General features: G+C 37.3%; 1 protein-coding gene across 1 annotated transcript in view; it reads left to right on the top strand.

The window, feature by feature from the left end:
* Window positions 1-1,037: 1,037 nt before the first annotated feature.
* The window catches only part of LOC108397110 (uncharacterized), a 47,777-nt gene continuing 30,092 nt past the window's right edge, over window positions 1,038-18,722 (top strand). Inside the window, 2 exon segments of the mRNA XM_017660353.3 lie at window positions 1,038-1,141; window positions 17,555-17,707. The gene's annotated coding sequence lies outside the window, so the exon portion shown is untranslated.

The following is an 18,722-nucleotide window of genomic DNA, read 5'->3' as shown; positions in this document are numbered from 1 at the left end:
CCAGCTCTCAGCAATCGCCAGGAGAGCCCCCACAGGTGCTCCAGGATCAGCTGACACATGAGTCCAGCAGCAGGCAGCAGGCCCTCCTTCTCAGAGCCCTGCAGAGTTCTGTCGCTAAGGGCAACAGGGGACCTAATAATAGGGCAGGTCAGTTAGGTGGGGGAGGGGAGGCCAGTCAGGTTCTAGAGCACTGCTTTCCCTACCTGGCCCTGCAGCCAACCTGGGTGACAACACAGGGTCAGGCCAGGTCCCTTTCTGTGTGTGAGGGCAAGTCAGGGCAGAGGTGCTGGGCCACATACCAGCTGAGGCCCTATCTCTTGATTTTCCATTTCCTTCTGCCTCAGGGATTTCCACTGCTGTCCACCAGGGTCCTGGCATCTCCCTCGTCCGAGGCTCCCTCCCTCCTCCTGTTGGTCACTGTGGGTGTCAGGTGAACATGTTCCCTGCCACTGTTTATGGAATCCTGGGAACACAAGTCAGGGCACACCACAGTCATGCTGTCTGCTGCTCAGCAGTGGTGTTCTGGGTTTCAGTGGCACATGTCCCCAGACTAAGATGTGTGTGTCCATATGCCTCCCAGGGGTCCTTCAGGAAGGGGTGCTGGTCACACAGAGACAGGCCTGACTGTGTAGCCTGCCTGTGAACGACAGCTCAGGCCAGCCATAGGGATGGTGATCTTGAGTCTCTGGGGTCATTGCTGGAACCTCCACCTGGACAGAGTGGGGGGTGGGTCAGGAAGCAAGTTCATGTTCATACCCATCACTCAGGGGGCAGTGTGTGAAGTTCAACTCAAGTGTCTGAAGTACAGGGATCGGGGAGGACCTGAACACGTGGTCCACAGCCTTGCTCTGCTTGGTACCTCATGTGTGGGTGCCCTACAATGACACCAATTTCATGGGCACCATGGAAATCACCAGAGATCACCTGACCTTAACTGTGACCTCCTGTCCACTGGGGGCTTCCACTCAGGTGTACTACCAACCAGCGCCCCTCTCAGGAGAAGTCCGTGGAGCTCACTCCCTCTGCCTCCCTGCACAGGACATGGACGCCTTTGCTGTCTGAAGTTAGAGCTGACATCTGCCAGTCATCCTGTGAGGGGTGGACTTGCTCCTGGATGAGGGCGGAAGAGCCTTTATTTCAGGTCTGGTAGGTTGTCTTCATCCAGTGTTTTGAACAATGATAGAACTTTGTTTTTCAGTTCACTGTTTCTCTCTTCAGCTGCCTAATCTATTCATTAAACTATTAATTTCAATAAGTTTATTTTCATTACCATAGTAGTATTGGTACAGATATAATTAACAGATATAATTAGTTCTTTTTCAAATCTGCCTATTTTCTTTTTATGTAGCCTTCCTTTTTAAAAAAAATTTTTTTTATTAAGGTATTATTGATATACACTCTTATGAAGGTTTCACATGAAAAAACAATGTAGTTACTATGTTTACCCATATTATCAAGTCCCAACCTATACCCCAATGCAGTCACTGTCCATCAGTGTAGTAAGATGCCACAGATTCACTGCTTGCCTTCTCTGTGCTACATTGCTTTCTTCAAGACCCCCTACACCATGTGTACTAAACATAACACCCCTCAATCCCATCTACCTCCCCTCCCAACACACCCTCCCACACCCCTCCCCTTTGGTAACCACTAGTCCCTTCTTGGAGTCTGTGAGTCTGCTGCTATTTTGTTCCTTCATTTTGCTTCGTTGTTATATTCCAAGAATGAGGGAAATCATTTGGTACTTGTCTTTCTCCACCTGCCTTGTTTCACTGAGCATAATATCCTCTAGCTCCATCCATGTTGTTGCAAATGGTAGAATTTGTTTCTTTCTTATAGCTGAATAGTATTCCATTGTGTATATGTACCACATCTTCTTTATCCATTTGTCTACTGATGGACACTTAGGTTGCTTCCATATCTTGGCTATTATAAATAGTGCTGCGATAAACATAGGGGTGCAAAAGTCTTTTTGAGTCTGAGAAGTTGTATTCTTTGTGTAAATTCCAAGGAGTGGGATTCCTGGGTCAAATGCTATTTCTATTTGTAGTTTTCTTCATGACCCATATGCCTCTCAGGGGCACCAAGAGTTTTCTGAGGAACCTCTGTATTGTTTTCCACAGTGGTTGAACTAGCTTACATTCCCACCAGCAGTGTAAGAGGGTTCCCCTTTCTCTGCATCCTCACCAGCATTTGTTGTTCTTAGTCTTTTTGATACTGACCATCCTTACTGGTGTGAGGTGATATCTCATTTTGGTTTTAATTTGCATTTGCCTGATGATTAGTGATGTGGAGCATCTTTTCATGTGTCTGTTGGCCATCTGAATTACATCTTTGGAGAATTGTCTCTTCATATTCTCTGCCCATTTTTTAATTGGATTATTTGCTTTCCAGGTGCTGAGGTGTGTGAGTTCTTTAAATATTTTGGATGTTAACCTGTTGTCAGATATGTCATTTACAAATATATTCTCCCATACTGTAGGGTAACTTTTTGTTCTGTTTATGGTGTCCTTTGACATACAGAAAGTTTTTAGTTTGATGTAGTCCCATGTGTTCATTTTGCTTTTGTTTCCTTGCTAGAGGAGATGCATTCAGGAAGAAGTTGTTCATGCTTATATTCAGGAGACTTTTGCCTATGTTGTCTTCTAAGAGTTTTATGGTTTCATGACTTTGATCCATTTTGAGTTTATTTCTGTGTATGGGGTTAAACAATAATCCAGTTTCATTCTCTTCCTTGTAGATGTCCAGTTTTGCCAACACCAGTTGTTGAAGAGGCTGTCATTTCCCCATTGTATGTCCATGGCTCCTTTATCATATATTAGTTGACCATATATGGTTGGGTTTATATCAGGGCTCTCTAGTCTGTTCCATTGGTCTATGGTTCTGTTCATGTGCCAGTACCAAATTGTATTGATTACTGTAGCTTTGCAGTAGAGCTTGAAGTTGGGAAGCGAGATGCCCCCTGCTTTATTCTTCCTTCTCAAGATTGCTTTGGCTATTCGGGGTCTTTTATGGTTCCATATGAATTTCAGAATTTGTTCTAGTTCACTGAAGAATGCTTTTGGTATTTTGATAAGAATTGCATTGAACCTGTAGATTGGTTTAAGCAGAATGGCCATTTTGACAATATTAATTCTTCCTATCCATGAGCATGGGATGTGTTTCCATTTATTGGTATCTTCTTTAATTTCTCTCATGAGTGTCTTGTAGTTTTCAGAGTATAGGTCTTTCACTTCTTTGGTCAGGGTTATTCCTAGGTATTTTATTCTTTTTGATGCAACTGTGAATGAAATTGTTTTTCTGATTTTCTTTCTGTTAGTTCATCATTAGTATACAGGAATGCAACAGATTTCTGTGTATTAATTTTGTATCCTGCAACTTTGCTGTATTCAGGTATTAGATCTAGTAGTTTTGGAGTGGATTCTTTAGTTTTTTTAAGTACAATATCATGTCACCTGCAAACAGGGACATATTACTTCTTTACCAATCTGGATGCCTTTTATGCTTTTTGTTGTCTGATTGCCGTGGCTAGGCCCTCCAGTTCTATGTTGAATAGAAGTGGGGAGAGTGTGCATCCTTTTTCTTGTTCCCAATCTTAAAGGAAAAGCTTTCAGCTTTTCGCTGTTAAGTATAATGTTGGCTGTGGGTTTATCATATATGGCCTTAATTATGTTGAGATACTTGCTCTCTATACCCATTTTGTTGAGAGTTTTTATCATGAATGGATGTTGAATTTTGTCAAATGCAGTTTCAGCGTCTATGGAGATGATCATGTTGTTTTTGTCCTTTTTGTTGATGTGGTGGGTGATGTTGATGGATTTTTGAATGTTGTACCATCCTTGCATCCCTGGAATAAATCCTACTTGATCATGATGAATGATCTTTTTGATGTATTTTTGAATTCAGTTTGCTAATATTTTGTTGAGTATTTTTGCATCTATGTTCATCAGGGATATTGGTCTGTAATTTTCTTTTTTGGTGAGGTCTTTGCTTGGTTTTGGTATTAGAGTGATACTGGCCTCATAGAATGAGTTTGGAAGTATTCCCTCTTCTTCTACTCTTTGGAAAACTTTAAGGAGGGTGAGTATTAGGTCTTCACTAAGTGATAAAATTCAGTGATGAATCCATCTGATCCAGTAGTTTTGTTCTTAGGTAGTTTTTTGATTACCAATTCAATTTTGTTGCTGGTAATTGGAATATTCAGATTTTCTGTTTCTTTCTGGGTCAGTCTTGGAAGGTTGTATTCTACTAGAAAGTTGTCCATTTCATCTAGGTTATCCAGTTTGTTGGCATATAATTTTTCATAGTATTCTCTAATAATTCTTTGTATTTCTGTGATGTCCATAGTGATTTTTCCTTTCTCATTTCCGATTTTGTTTGTGTGTGTAGACTGTTTTTTTTCTTGATAAGTCTAGCTAGGGTTTTATCTATTTTGGTTATTTTCTTGAAGAACCAGCTCTTGCTTTCATTGATTGTTTCTTTTGTTTTATTCTTCTCAATTTATTTATTTCTGCTCTCATATTTATTATGTTCCTCTTTCTATTGACTTTGGACCTCATTTGTTTTTCTTTACCTAGTTTTGTTAATTGTGAGTTTAGAGTGTTCATATGGGTTTGTTCTTCTTTCTTGAGGTAGGCCTATATTGCAGTATACTTCCCTCTTAGCACTGCCTTTGCTGCATCCCACAGGTTTTTTGGTGTTGAGTAATTGTCATTTGTCTCCAAATATTGCCTGATCTCTGTTTTTATTTAGTCATTGATCTATTGGTTATTTAGGAGCATGATATGAAGCCTCCATGTCTTTGTGGGATTTTTCATTTTCTTTGCATAATTTATTTCTAGTTTCATACCTTTGTGGTCTGAGAACATGGTTAGTACATTTCAATCTGCTTGAATTTACCAAGGCTCTTTTTGTGGCCAAGTATATGATCTATTCTTGAAAATGTTCCATGTGTACTTGAGAAGAAAGTGTATTCTGCTACTTTTGGGTGTAGAATGAGTTCTGTAGATGTCTGTTAGGTCCATCTGTTCTAATGTATTTTTCAGTGCCTCTGTCTCCTTACTTATTTTCTGTCTGGTTTAACTGTCCTTCAGAGTGAGTGGAGTGTTGAAGTCTCCTAGAATGAATGCATTGCATTCTATTTCCCCTTTTAATTCTGTTAGTATTTGTTTTACATATGTGCATGCTCCTGTGTTGGGAGCATAGATATTTATAATGGTTATATCTTCTTGTCGAATTGACCCCTTTATCATTACATAATGTCCTTCTTTGTCTCTTGTTACTTTACTTGTTTTGAAGTCTATTTTGTCTGACACAAGTACTGTAACTCCTGATTTTTTCTCCCTATTAGTTGCATGAAATATCTTTTTCCATCCCTTCACTTTTAGTCTGTATATGTTTTTGGTTTTAAAGTGAGTCTCTTGTAGGCAGCCTATAGATGGGTCTTGTTTTTTTATCCATTCAGTGACTCTATGTCTTTTGATTGGTGCATTCAGAACATTTACATTTAAGGTCATTATCGATAGGTACATACTTATTGCCATTGCAGACTTTAGATTCATGGTTACCAAAGGTTCAGTGTTACTTTCCTTACTCTCTAAGAGTGTAACTTAACTCACTTAATATGCTATTACAAGCATAATCTAAAGGTTCTTTTTTTCCCCTCATTTTTCTTCCTCCTCCATTCTTTGTATTTTATCTGTCATATTGTGTACTCTTTGTCTATCCCTTGATTGACTTTGGGGACAGTTGATTTAATTTTGTATTTGCTTAGTAATTAACTGTTATACTTTCTTTACTGTGGTTTTATTACCTCTGGTGACAGCTATTAAACCTTAAGAACACTTCCATCTATAGATGTCCCTCCAAAATACAGTGTAGAGACGGTTTATGGGAGGTAAATTCTCTCAGCTTTTTCCTATCTATGAATATAAATGATATATCCTTCAAATATAAATGATAATCTTTTTTTAAATTTTATTTTGGTATCATTAATCTACAATTACATGAAGGACATTATGTTCACTAGGCTCACCCCCTCACCAAGTCCCCCCACATACCCATTCACAGTCACTGTCCATCAACATAGTAAGATGCTGTAAAAATACTACTTGTCTTCTATCTGTTGCACAGCCCTGCCTGTGCCCTCCCCACACTATACATGTTAATCATAATGTCCCCTTTCTTTTTTCCCACCCTTATCCCTCCCTTCCAACCCATCCTCCCCAGTCCCTTTCCCTTTGGTAACTGTTAGTCAATTCTTGGGTTCTGTGCTACTGATGCTGTTTTGTTCCTTCAGTTTTCTTTTGTTCTTATACTCCATATATGAATGAAATCATTTGGTACTTATCTTTCTCCACCTGGATTATTTCACTGAGCATAATACCCTCTAGCTCCATGCATGTTGTTGCAAATGGTAGGATCTGTTTTTTTCTTATAGCTGAGTAATATTCCATTGTGTATATGTACAACATCTTCTTTATCCATTCATCTACTGATGGCCATTTAGGTTGCTTCCATATCTTAGCTATTGTAAATAGTGCAACGATAAACATAGGGGTGCATCTGTCTTTTTCAAACTGGAGTGCTGCATTCCCAGGGTAAATTCCTAGAAGTGGAATTCCTGGCTCAAATGGTATGTCTTTTTTGAGCATTTTAAGAAACCTCCATACTGCTTTCCACAATGGTTGAACTAATTTACATTCCCACCAGCAGTGGGAGGGTTCCCCTTTCTCCACAACCTCGCCAACATTTGTTGTTGTTTGTCTTTTGGATGGTAGCCATCCTTACTGGTGTGAGATGATATCTCATTGTGGTTTTAATTTATATTTCTCTGATGATAAGCGATGTGGAGCATCTTTTCATGTGTCTGTTGGCAATCTGAATTTCTTCTTTAGAGAACGTCTATTCAGCTCCTCTGCCCATTTTGTAATTGGATTATTTGCTTTTTGTTTGTTGAGGTGTGTGAGCTCTTTATATATTTTGGATGTCAACCCTTTGTCAGATCTGTCATTTATGAATATATTCTCCCATACTATAGGGTACCTTTTTGTTCTATTGATGGTGTCCTTTGCTGTACAGAAGCTTTTCAGCTTGATATAGTCCCATTTGTTCATTTTTGCATTTGTTTCACTTGCCCGGGGAGATATGTTCAAGAAGAGGTCACTCATGTTTATGTCTAAGAGACTTTTGCCTATGTTTTTTTCTAATAGTTTTATGGTTTCCTAACTTATATTCAGGTCTTTGATCCATTTTGAATTTACTTTTGTGTATAGGGTTAGACAGTGATCCAGTTTCATTCTCTTACATGTAGCTGTCCAGTTTTGCCAGCACCATCGGTTGAAGAGACTGTCATTTCCCCATTGTATGTCCATGGCCCCTTTATCGAATATTAGTTGACCATATATGTTTGGGTTAATGTTTGGAGTCTCTATTCTGTTCCATTGGTCTGTGGCTCTGTTCTTGTGCCAGTACCAAATTGTCTTGATTACTGTGGCTTTGTAGTAGAGCTTGAAGTTGGGGAGTGAGATCCACCCCACTTTATTCTTCCTTCTCAGGATTGCTTTAGCTATTTGGGATCTTTGGTGTTTCTATATGAATTTTTGAACTATTTGTTCCAGTTCATTGAAGAATGCTGTTGGTAATTTGACAGGGATTGCATCAAATCTATATATTGCTTTGGGCAGGATGGCCATTTTGACGATATTAATTCTTCCTAGCCATGAGCATGGGATGAGTTTCCATTTGTTAGTGACCTCTTTAATTTCTCTTAAGAGTGTCCTATAGTTTTCAGAGTATAGGTCTTTCACTTCCTTGGTTAGGTTTATTCCTAGGTATTTTATTCTATTTGATGCTATTGTGAATGGAATTGTCTTCCTGATTTCTTTTTCTATTAGTTTATTGTTAGTTTATAGGATAGCCACAGATTTCTGTGTTTTAATTTTGTATCCTGCAACTTTGCTGAATTCCGATGTTAGCTCTAGTAGTTTCAGAGAGGAGTCTTTAGGGTTTTTTATGTACAATATCATGTCATCTGCAAATAGTGACAGTATAACTTCTTTTTTACCAATCTGGATTCCTTGGATTTCTTTGTTTTGTCTAATTGCTGTGGCTAGGAACTCCAGTACTATGTTGAATAACAGTGGGGAGGGTGGGCATCCCTGTCCTGTTTCCCTGTCCAGGGAAAAGCTTTCAGCTTCTCGCTGTTCAGTATGATGTTGGCTCTGGGTTTATCATATATGGCCTTTATTATGTTGAGGTACTTGCCCTCTATGCCAATTTTGTTGATAGTTTTTATCATGAATGGATGTTGAATTTTGTCGAATGCTTTTTCAGCATCTATGGAGATGATCATGTGTTTTTTGTCTTTCTTTTTGTTGATGTGGTGGATGATGTTGATGGATTTTCGAATGTTGTATGTTCCTTGCATTCCTGGGATGAATCTCACTTGGTCATGGTGTATGATCCTTTTGATTTTTTTTTGGAATTTGGTTTCCTAATATTTTGTTGAGTATTTTTGCATCTACATTCATCAGTGATATTGGTCTGTAGTTTTCTTTTTTGGTGGGGTCTTTGTCTGGTTTTGGTATTAGGGTGATGTTAGCTTCATAGAATGAGTTTGGGAGTATTCTTCCTCTTCTATTTTTCTGAAAACTTTAAGGAGAATTGGTGCTATGTCTTCTCTGTATGTCTGATAAAATTCTGAGGTAAATCCATCTGACCCGGGGGTTTTGTTCTTTGGTAGTTTTTTGATTACCACTTCAATTTTGTTGCTGGTAATCGGTCTGTTTAGATTTTCTGTTTCTGTTTCTTTCAATACAACAGTCTTGGAAGGTTGTATTTTTCTAGGAAGTTGTCAATTTCTTCTAGGTTTCCCAGCTTGTTAGCATACAGGTTTTCATAGTATTCTCTAATTATTCTTTGTATTTCTGTGGGGTCCGTCGTGATTTTTCCTTTCTCATTTCTGATTCTGCTGATGTGTGTTGACTCTCTTTTCCTCTTAGTAAGTCTGGCTAGAGGCTTCTCTGTTTTGTTTATTTTCTTGAAGAACCAGCTCTTGGTTTCATTGATTTTTGCTATTTTTTTATTCTTCTCAATTTTATTTATTTCTTCTCTGATCTTTATTATGTCCCTCTTTCTGCTGACTTTAGGCCTCATTTGTTCTTCTTTTTCCAATTTCGATAATTGTGACATTAGACCATTCACTTGGGATTGTTCTTCCTTCTTTAAATAGGCTTGGATTGCTATACACTTTCCTCTTAAGACTGCTTTTGCTGTATCCGACAGTAGTTGGGGCTTTGCGTTGTCGTTGTCATTTGTTTCCATATATTGCTGGATCTCCATTTTGATTTGGTCATTGATCCATTGATTATTTAGCCGTGTGTTGTTAAGCCTCCATGTGTTTGTGAGCCTTTTTGCTCTCTTTGTACAGTTTATTTCTAGCTTTATGCCTTTGTGGTCTGAAAAGTTGGTTGGTAGGATTTCAATCTTTTGGAATTTACTGAGGCTCTTTTTCTGGCCTAGTATGTGGTTTATTCTGGAGAATGTTCCATGTGTGCTTGAGAAGAATGTGTATCCTGTTGCTTTTGGATGTAGAGTTCTATAGATTTCTATTAGGTCCATCTGTTCTAGTGTGCTGTTCAGTGCCTCTGTGTCTTTACTTATTTTCTGTCTGGTGCATCTGTCCTTTAGAGTGAGTGTTATGTTGAAGTCTCCCAGAATGAATGCATTGCATTCTATTTCCTCCTTAATTCTGTTAGTGTTTGTTTCACATATATTGGGTGCATATATATTTATAATGGTTATATCCTCTTGTTGGACTGAGCCCTTTATCATTATGTAACGTCCTTCTTTATCTTTTGTTACTTTCTTTATTTTGAAGTCTATTTTGTCTGATACTAGTATTGCAACACCTGCTTTTTTCTCTCTGTCGTTTGCATGAAATATCTTTTCCCATCTCTTGACTTAAGTCTGTGCGTGTCTTTGGGTTTGAGGTGAGTCTCTTGTAAGCAGCATATGGATGGGTCTTGCTTTTTTATCCATTCTATTACTCTGTGTCTTTTGATTGGTGCATTCAGTCTCTTTACATTTAGGGTGATTATTGAAAGGTATGTACTTATTGCCATTGCAGGCTTTAAGTTTGTAGTTACCAAAGGTTCAAGGTTAGCTTCTTTACTATCTTACTGTCTAACTTAACTAGCTTATTGAGCTATTATAAACATGGTCTGATGATTCTTTATTTTTCTCCCTTATTCCTCCTCCTCCCTTCTTCATATGTTGGGTGTTTTGTTCTGTGCTCTTTTTAGGAGTGCTCCCATCTAGAGCAGTCCCTGTAAGATGCCCTATAGAGGTGGTTTGTGAGAGGCAAATTCCCTCAACTTTTGCTTGTCTGGGAATTGTTTAATCCCTCCTTCAAATTTAAATGATAATCGTGCTGGATACAGTAGTGTTGGTTTGAGGCCCTTCTGTTTCATTGCATTAAGTATATCGTGCCATTCTCTTCTGGCCTGTAAGGTTTCTGTTGAGAAGTCTGATGATAGCCTGATGTGTTTTCCTTTGTAGGTGACCTTTTTTTTCTCTCTGGCTGCCTTTAATACTCTGTCCTTGTCTTTGATCTTGCCATTTTAATTATTATGTGCCTTGGTGTTGCCCTCCTTGGATCCCTTGTCATGGGAGTTCTTTGCACCTCTGTGGTCTGAGAGGCCATTTCCTCCCCTAGTTTGGGAAATTTTTCAGAAATTATTTCTTCAAAGACACTTTCTATCCCTTTTTCTCTCTTCTTCTTCTGGTACCCCTATAATGCAGATATTGTTCCATTTCGATTGGTCACACAGTTCTCTTAATATTCTTTCATTCTTGGAGATTCTTTTATCTCTCTCTGAATCAGCTTCTCTGCGTTCCTGTTCTGTTTTCTTGTCCATTAATGGTCTCTTGCATCTCGTCCATTCTGCTTTGAAGTCCTTCCAGAGATTGTTTTATTTCTATATTCTCCCTCCTTAGTTCATGCATATTTCTCTGCAAGTCCATCAGCATTGTTATGACTTTTGTTTTGAATTTTTCAGAATGATTGGTTAAATCTATCTCCCCAGGTTCCTTCTCAGGGGAAGATGTAGAAGATGTCGAAGCTGTCTGGGTTAGTCTTGTCTGGATCAAATTTTTTTGCTTTTTCATGTTGATAGTTGTAGTGGTATGCTATTGACTCATCTGTCAGATGGGAGAGCTAAGACTTTTTCCACTTGCTTCTGGCCTTTCTTTACTGGGACAACTGCCACCCCTAGTGGCTTGTGTTGGGCAATTGCATGTAGACTGGGTCTCTGTATCTTGCCCAGCCAGTATGGAGGAAGCTCCCTTGCTGTTGGCATGGACAACCTCAGGCTGCTGCTCTGCTATGGTGGTGCCCCGGACGGGTAATGGATGGGGGGCTGTTTGGCTGTTTATGTCCGTGAGGGGTCTCAGAGCTGTTGCCCAGGGGTTAATGTGCCCAGAGTTCCCTGGAATTTCCAGCTTCTGGACTGTGACCTGGGATGCTTCCATCCATCTGTCGCATCCCTGTCCCTTTAAGACTTTCAAAAAGCAGTCTATTTTATTTGTCCCAGAGGCGCTGGCTGCAGGACCTGCTCACAGGTCTTACTGTACTGATTCCCTAGTTTCCAGCACCCCACACATGCACTGTGTGTCTGCACTCTGGTGCGAATGGCTAGGGCTGGATGTTTAGCAGTCCTGGGCTCCCTCTCCCTCCCTGCTCCAACTCCTCTCCTCCCACCAGGTGCTGCTGTGAGGGGCCTCGGGTCCTGCTGGGCTGCGGCTTGTATCTTACCCCTTTCATCAGGCGCTGGGTTCTTGCCTGTGTAGTTGTAGTCTGGCTATTGTCCTGTGTCTTCTGGTCTCTCTTTTAGGGATAGTTGTATTTGTTGTATTTTCAAAAATATATATTTTTTTGGGAGGATATTCCCACTGTCCTACTCACACTGCCATCTTGGCTCCACCCCTATAAATGATAATCTTGCCAGATAAAGTATTCTTGTTTCAAGGCCCTTCTGCTTCATTGCATTAAACATATCATGCCACTCCCTTCTGGCCTGTAAGGTTTCTGCTGAGAAGTCTGATGGTAGCCTGATGTGCTTTCCTTTGTATGTGATCTTATTTCTCTCTCTGGCTGCTTTTAATAGTCTGTCCTTATCCTTGATCTTTGCCATTCTAATTACTATAATTAGAAGGTTTTTAATCTGCATTTTATGTAGTTTAAAATTTGGAAATTCTTATCTCATAGACCTAATCTCAGCTCTCCTTTACCCATGAATATAACTCTGCACAGTAAGTGTCTGGATGGCAGCTCTTCTTATCTCCTCACTTGGTAGTGGATTCAAACATAATGTTCCATACTTTCTTTTGTTTGAAATGTTACAGATAACCTACAGTTTTATTTCAGAGAGAGTCATATAAGCAGTGTTTTTGTCTAACAATTTACTGTGGACAGTAAATCAGCAAGGGGTTATAAAGCAAGTTATAGTGCCTGATTACATTTCTGGACATGACCATTGAGCTGATTAAAAAACTATCTCTATTAATTAACTCCCTTGAGTTCTGTTCCTGTATTTTCAGCCATTTATTGAATATTCCCATTTAGATACCCCTAATCATTTCTTGATAATACCTTTCAACTTAAAATATATAGAGTCCTGATTGATAGTGATATCAGCCTTCTTTGGGTCATCTGGGCTCAAATTTTCTTAGTTGTCTTTGATACCTCCTATCACTACATAAACAATCATCAAGATTAGAGATTCATTTTTTATGGTAATCCTGCTCATCATTGCCTTAGTTCGGGCACTTAGAACTTTACATCTGGATTATTGTTGTATTCTGCTGCCACTAGATGAGTCTTTTTTAATCAGTACTTTCATTCCTGTTACTCAAAAATTTTCAATGAATCCCCTGTGGAAAAGTTTAAATGACTTATATTTCTCATAGTAAGATAAAGCATACGAGAGTACTTTGAAAACTTCTGAAAACTTGCAAAGAATTACTTCCCTCCTGATCACTTTTGTTGGCTTTATTTTCTGTACTTCATTACAAGAGCCTTTCACTTTAAGGCAAATAAATGCTCTATTCCTCTATTCTAGTTCCTCTTTATCTCTAGTTGGTTCAGGTTAATACTTATTAAGCATTTATTTTTTACTTAGTTGTACAGTTGACTCTTGAACAATGCAGGTTTCACCTGTGAGGGTCCACTTATATGGAGTTTTTTTCAATATATTGGAAAAATTTTTGGAGATTTGAGAATTTGAAAAAACATTTTTCTAGCTTTAAGAAAACAATATATAAAATGCATATAACATAAAAAGTATTTGTTAACCAACTCTTTGTTATCAGTAAGGCTTCCAGTCCACAGCAGGCTATTAGTAGTTAAGTTTTGAGGCAGTCAAAAAAGATATATGAATTTTAGACTGCACAGGAATCAGCACCTCTAATCCCCATGCTGTGTAGGGTTAACTGTGTATTTATGAAATATATAAAAAAGATACATTCTCCTCTCAATTTCAGATGTTTAATCTTCAAAACTGAGCTTATAGCTTTTCCCTTCTATAAAGCTTAATCACCCTCACCTACAATAAATTTTTCCTTTCAACTAGAAATGTGGAACTCAGTAACCTATGTCTGCCCCATTATATGTGCAAGGTAACATGTAAGATAATGCATATACAAAAAGGTATAAAACATAAGCAGTTTAATTAATAATTTTAAAGTGAACATCTGTGTAACCACATCAAAATTCAAGAAATGGAGCATTACCAATACCTCAGAAGACTATCACATGCCCTCCCCCCCACCAGTCAAACTTCCTTTCCCTCCTCCCTAGAGGAATTTTATTCTTTGATGGTAATCATATTCTTACTTCTCTTCATAGAAGAAACAATAGATACTTGTTTAGCTACCTGTGTATGCATCCCTAAGCAGTATGCATTTACTTTTTCTCATGTTTAAGAGAGTGGAATCACATAACTTTTTGACCAGTTTCTTTGAACATTTGTTGTTAAGTGTAGCTGAAGTTGGTTTTCATTGCTGTATAGTATTCATTTATTCATCTTATTAATGACAAACATTTGTGTTGTTTCCAGTTTGGGGCTATTATAAATACAGCTACTAGGAACATTATATTATGTGTATCCTGTGTGCATATGCACATTTCTTAAGGTTATATCCCCAGTAATTGAATTGCTAGCTCACAGAATATGTGTAACTTCAGTTTTATTAGATAAAGACAGTTTTCCAAAAGATTGGCCCAGTGTAGACTTCCATCAACAGCATCCTTCCTTGCCAATACTTGGAATAGTTGGATTTAGGATTTTGCTATTTTCTTAGATGTGTAGTGATATCTCATTGTGCTTTAAATTTTACATTTCCCTATTTCCCAATGAAGGTAAGTAATGTTTTCATATGTTTATTAGCTGTTTATAGTTCTTTTGTTATTTATCTTCTATTCTGTCCCTAATTTTATGTGGAGAACTTATTTAAGATGGATCTATACAATGTTTTTACTTACTAAAAATGTTATCCTTTTATCAGCACCAGCTTGGCTATTTTAATACTGTAACAGTTGGCTGAACACTAGTCTGAGACAGGAAGAAATTTTGGTCTCTACCCTAACACATATTTAAAAAAATTTTTTAATTCAATTTATTTAAATCAAAAAAGGTACCCACTTCCCCCCACCTGCCTCTTGTAACCATCAATCTGTTGTGTCTGTGAGCTTAGGTTTCTTTATATTCCACATATAAGAGAGATGACACGGTATTTGTCTTTTTCTGATTTATTTCACTTAGCAATAATGCCCTCCAGGTCCATCCATGTTGCCGCAAATAGGAAGATTTCCTTCTTTTTTTATGGTTGAATAATACTCTGTTGTGTGTGTATATGTGTATATACATGTGTGTGCATGTGCATATATATGTTTATATATGTATATATACTGCAATTTCTTTATCCCTTCATCCATCAGTGGACAGTTATGTTGTTTCCATAGCTTGGCTATTGTAAATAATACTGCAACGAATATGGGGGTGCCTGTCTTTTCAAATCAGCATTTTTGTTTTCCTTGGATAAAAGCTCCAGAAATTGAGTTTCTGGATCATATGATCTACTTTTAATTTTTTAGGGAACCTTCATTCTGTTTTTCATATTGGTTGTATCAACTTACATTCCTATCAACAGTATACAAGGGTTCCCTTCTCTCCAAAACCTTGCCAATACTTGTTATTTCTTATCATTTTGATAATAGCCTTTCTGAAAGGTGTGAAGTGATACCTCATTTTGGTTTTGATTTCCATTTCCCTGATGATGATTAAGCATCTTTTCATGTACATGCACCTGTTGGTCATGTGTGTCTTTCAGATCTTCCCATTTTATAATAGGATTGTTTTGTCTTTTTGGCATTGAGTTGTATGAGTCTATTATCTTTTGTATTTTTGTGGTATCCATTGTAACATATCCTCTTTCATTTCTGATTTTAAGTCCACTCTCCTTTTTTCTTGGTGATTCTAGCTTAAGGTTTGGTCAATTCTATCATTTCAAAGAATAAGCTCTGATCTATTCTATTGCCTTTTTAGTCTCAATTTCATTTATTTCTGCTCTGATTTTTGTAATTTCCTTCCTTCAAACTTTGAGCTTTGGTTGTTCTTTTTCTAATTCCTTGAGGTGTAAACTTATATTGTTTATTTGAGACTTCTCTTATTTTTTGAGGTCGGCATTTATCACTATTAGAACTTCCCTCTTGAACTGCTTTTGCTGCATCTCATAAGTTTTGGTATGTTACATTTACATCATTTGTCTCAAGGTATTTTTATTTCTACTTTGATGCATTGCTTATTCAGTAGCATGCTGTTTAATCACAAGTTTGTAAATTTTCAAGTTTCCTTCATGTGATTTCTAGTTTTTTACCATTGTGTTCAGAAAAGATGCTTGATATGATTTCATTCCTCCTAAATTTATTAGACTTGTTTGGTGTCCTAATATGACCTATCCTGGAAAATATTCCATGTGCCCTTGAGAGGAATGTGCAGACTGTTGCTTTTAGATGGAATGTTCTGTAAATATCTGTTAAGCCCATCTGGTCTAACACTGTCATTTAAGGCTGATGTTTCTCAATTGATTTTCTGTCTGGATGATTTATCCAGTCATGTAAATAGGATGTTAAAGTCCCCTACTATTATATTGCTGTCTATTTCTCCCGTTAGGTCTGTTAATACTTGCTTTATTTATTTAGGTGCTACTATGTTGGACGCATAAATAATTACAAGTATTAAATCCTTTTGTTGTATTGACCTTTTAATCATGTAATGCCCTTCTCTTATTATAGTCTTTGCTTTAAACTCTATTTTGTCTGATATAAACATAGCTACTCCATCTTTCTTTTGGTTTCTGTTTGCATGGAATCTTCTCCATCCCTTCATTTTTAGTCTGTGTGTGTCTTTACATTTAAAGTATGTTTCTTACACACAGCATTGAAGAATCTTGTTTATAAAAAATCGCACCTTTTAAAAGAAAATTTGTTAACAAGCAAAGCTTTTTGCCCTATCAGCATTAATTTGGTAGTAAAATGTATTGGTCAATCAACAATTATATTTTGTGTGTGCCTGCTATGTACCATGTTCTTCTTTAAGCTTTGGAAATAAGAAACAAATTTCCTCCAATCACAGTCTTATATTTTAGAATTAGTATTAAGAGCTGCATCCAATCCTGTTTTATGCCATATTGACAATGAACAATCATTGACAGGATTTAGATTCAAAATGTTGAGGCAGTTAATGGTCAATAAGCATGAATCAGACTTTGGTTTCAGTTCTAATCCAGAAGTGTATGACCTCTTGCATATTATCTAAGCTCTCTGAAATTCAGTTTGTCATCTGCAAGATAGAAATAATAGCCTATAATGTTACAATGATTCAGTGAGGCATTTAATCATGTATGTTGCCAAGCACATCACCTGACAGGTGTCTATCATCAAGAGTGATGAAATCTAAAACCACCATATCACCTAGTACTTCTGCTAGTATCAGGTTTCAGGTTGGAGACCATGGTGAGGAAAGGAACTGGAATGGCTTCCATGTGTGCCTCAGTCACTTGTGAAGATGGTAAATGATTCATTTTTCCTTTTAGGACTTTTAGGTTGTGGAATGGAGAAGGCATATATGGAACGGGAAAGTGAGATGCTCTAAAGCATCTGGAGTCCCTTTAAGTGCAGGAGCAAAATAAAGGAAAGCCAGTATTGCCACATCTGCCTTCTACTTCCATTATACATCTGGTGGAGACTTTTGTTTTCTTTTTTGCCTTTTGTTTTGTAATATGCCTGTTGTTTTCTTCCTCTGTTTATATCCCTTATTGCCTCTTTCCATTCTCATTTTATTGTTGTTCCCCTGGCAATATTAAAATGAAGATTTTTCTTTTTTATTGTGACTGGCATTGAAACTAAAAGTTGAATGTGAAAGCAGTACTGAAAAATATCTGTATTCCAGGCAGTGTTATCACCAGTGTATTGTTTTGTACTGTTTCATTACAGCTTATAGATTTTCAGTGGAAACTGGGGATGGCTGTGGGCTCGGACAGTTGCAGATCACTGAAGTATCCTCATGGAGCAGTGTTGCTAAAAGGGGCCAATCATTCAGGCCAAATAAAGAACAAGTCCTTTGAAATGACAATTCTGCAATTTCAGGTTTGTAATTTAATTCATTCAGTTTTAGTTCATTGTTCTGTAACTGCTGCTTAAAGAAACGTATAAAATCTTTCTTAAAGGAAAATTTTAAAATTGTTTTATTTGCAGTTTTGATGTGCTTTATTTATTATGTGCTTTATGTGCTCATAAAAGATCAACTTGTTTTCTTTGGAATTTGATCAATTATGTCAAAATTATTAATGTAATATGCTGAATTGAGTACTGTCTCATTATATCACTCTCACAGTACCCCTCGGTAAGTATATTTAGGAAATTTTTGTCTTCTCTGGAAGACATTTGCTTTGCATTTATTTTATTCTTATTCTTTGTAGGTTTATTATTCAAGTATGATAATCTAAATGAATGTTATCTTTGAACAGGTCTGACCCTTCATTTTCTGACTAGTGATGTTTATAATGCAGATCAGAACATGAGTACTTGATGACCAGTTTTATTGCTGAAGGCTTGGACTAAATAGTTTATATTAAGGGTCATGTTATTCATATTACCATCCCACATCTTTTCTGCAGTAAGGAAGAAAAACGGGTGTGGGTGTGAAATTAGGTTTTCTTTTAAATATCTATACAGGAAAATGTTTTGTCACCGATTGATACAACTGGTCTTAGAATTTTATTGTTTTCATGCCTTTGGTTAGTAAATAGATAAGAATCTTCACTGTAGTTAATACTCTAAGAAAAGCAGCCATAATGAATGAAATGGAAATATAATGAGAATTCTTTGTAAAACTAATTAAAATAAATGGTCCTACACTTCCTTGTTTTAAGAAAGTCTCTCATACACTACTTTAGGATGCTTTTTATTTCTTCTGTCAAAAACCACACTGTTCCCCCAGCTTTACTGAAGTATGACTGACAAAAATTGAAAACATTTAACTTATAAAATGTGGTGTTTTGGTGTATGTATAAGTTGTGAAGTGCTTACCACAATCAAGTTAATTAAGAAATCCGTTACCTATCATAGTTGCCTTTTTGTGCGTCTGTTTGGTAAGAATACT

The sequence above is a fragment of the Manis javanica genome, chromosome 9 (assembly GCF_040802235.1).
Source record: "Manis javanica isolate MJ-LG chromosome 9, MJ_LKY, whole genome shotgun sequence".
Lineage (NCBI taxonomy): Eukaryota > Metazoa > Chordata > Mammalia > Pholidota > Manidae > Manis > Manis javanica.
This window is presented reverse-complemented; position numbering and strand designations above follow the sequence as displayed.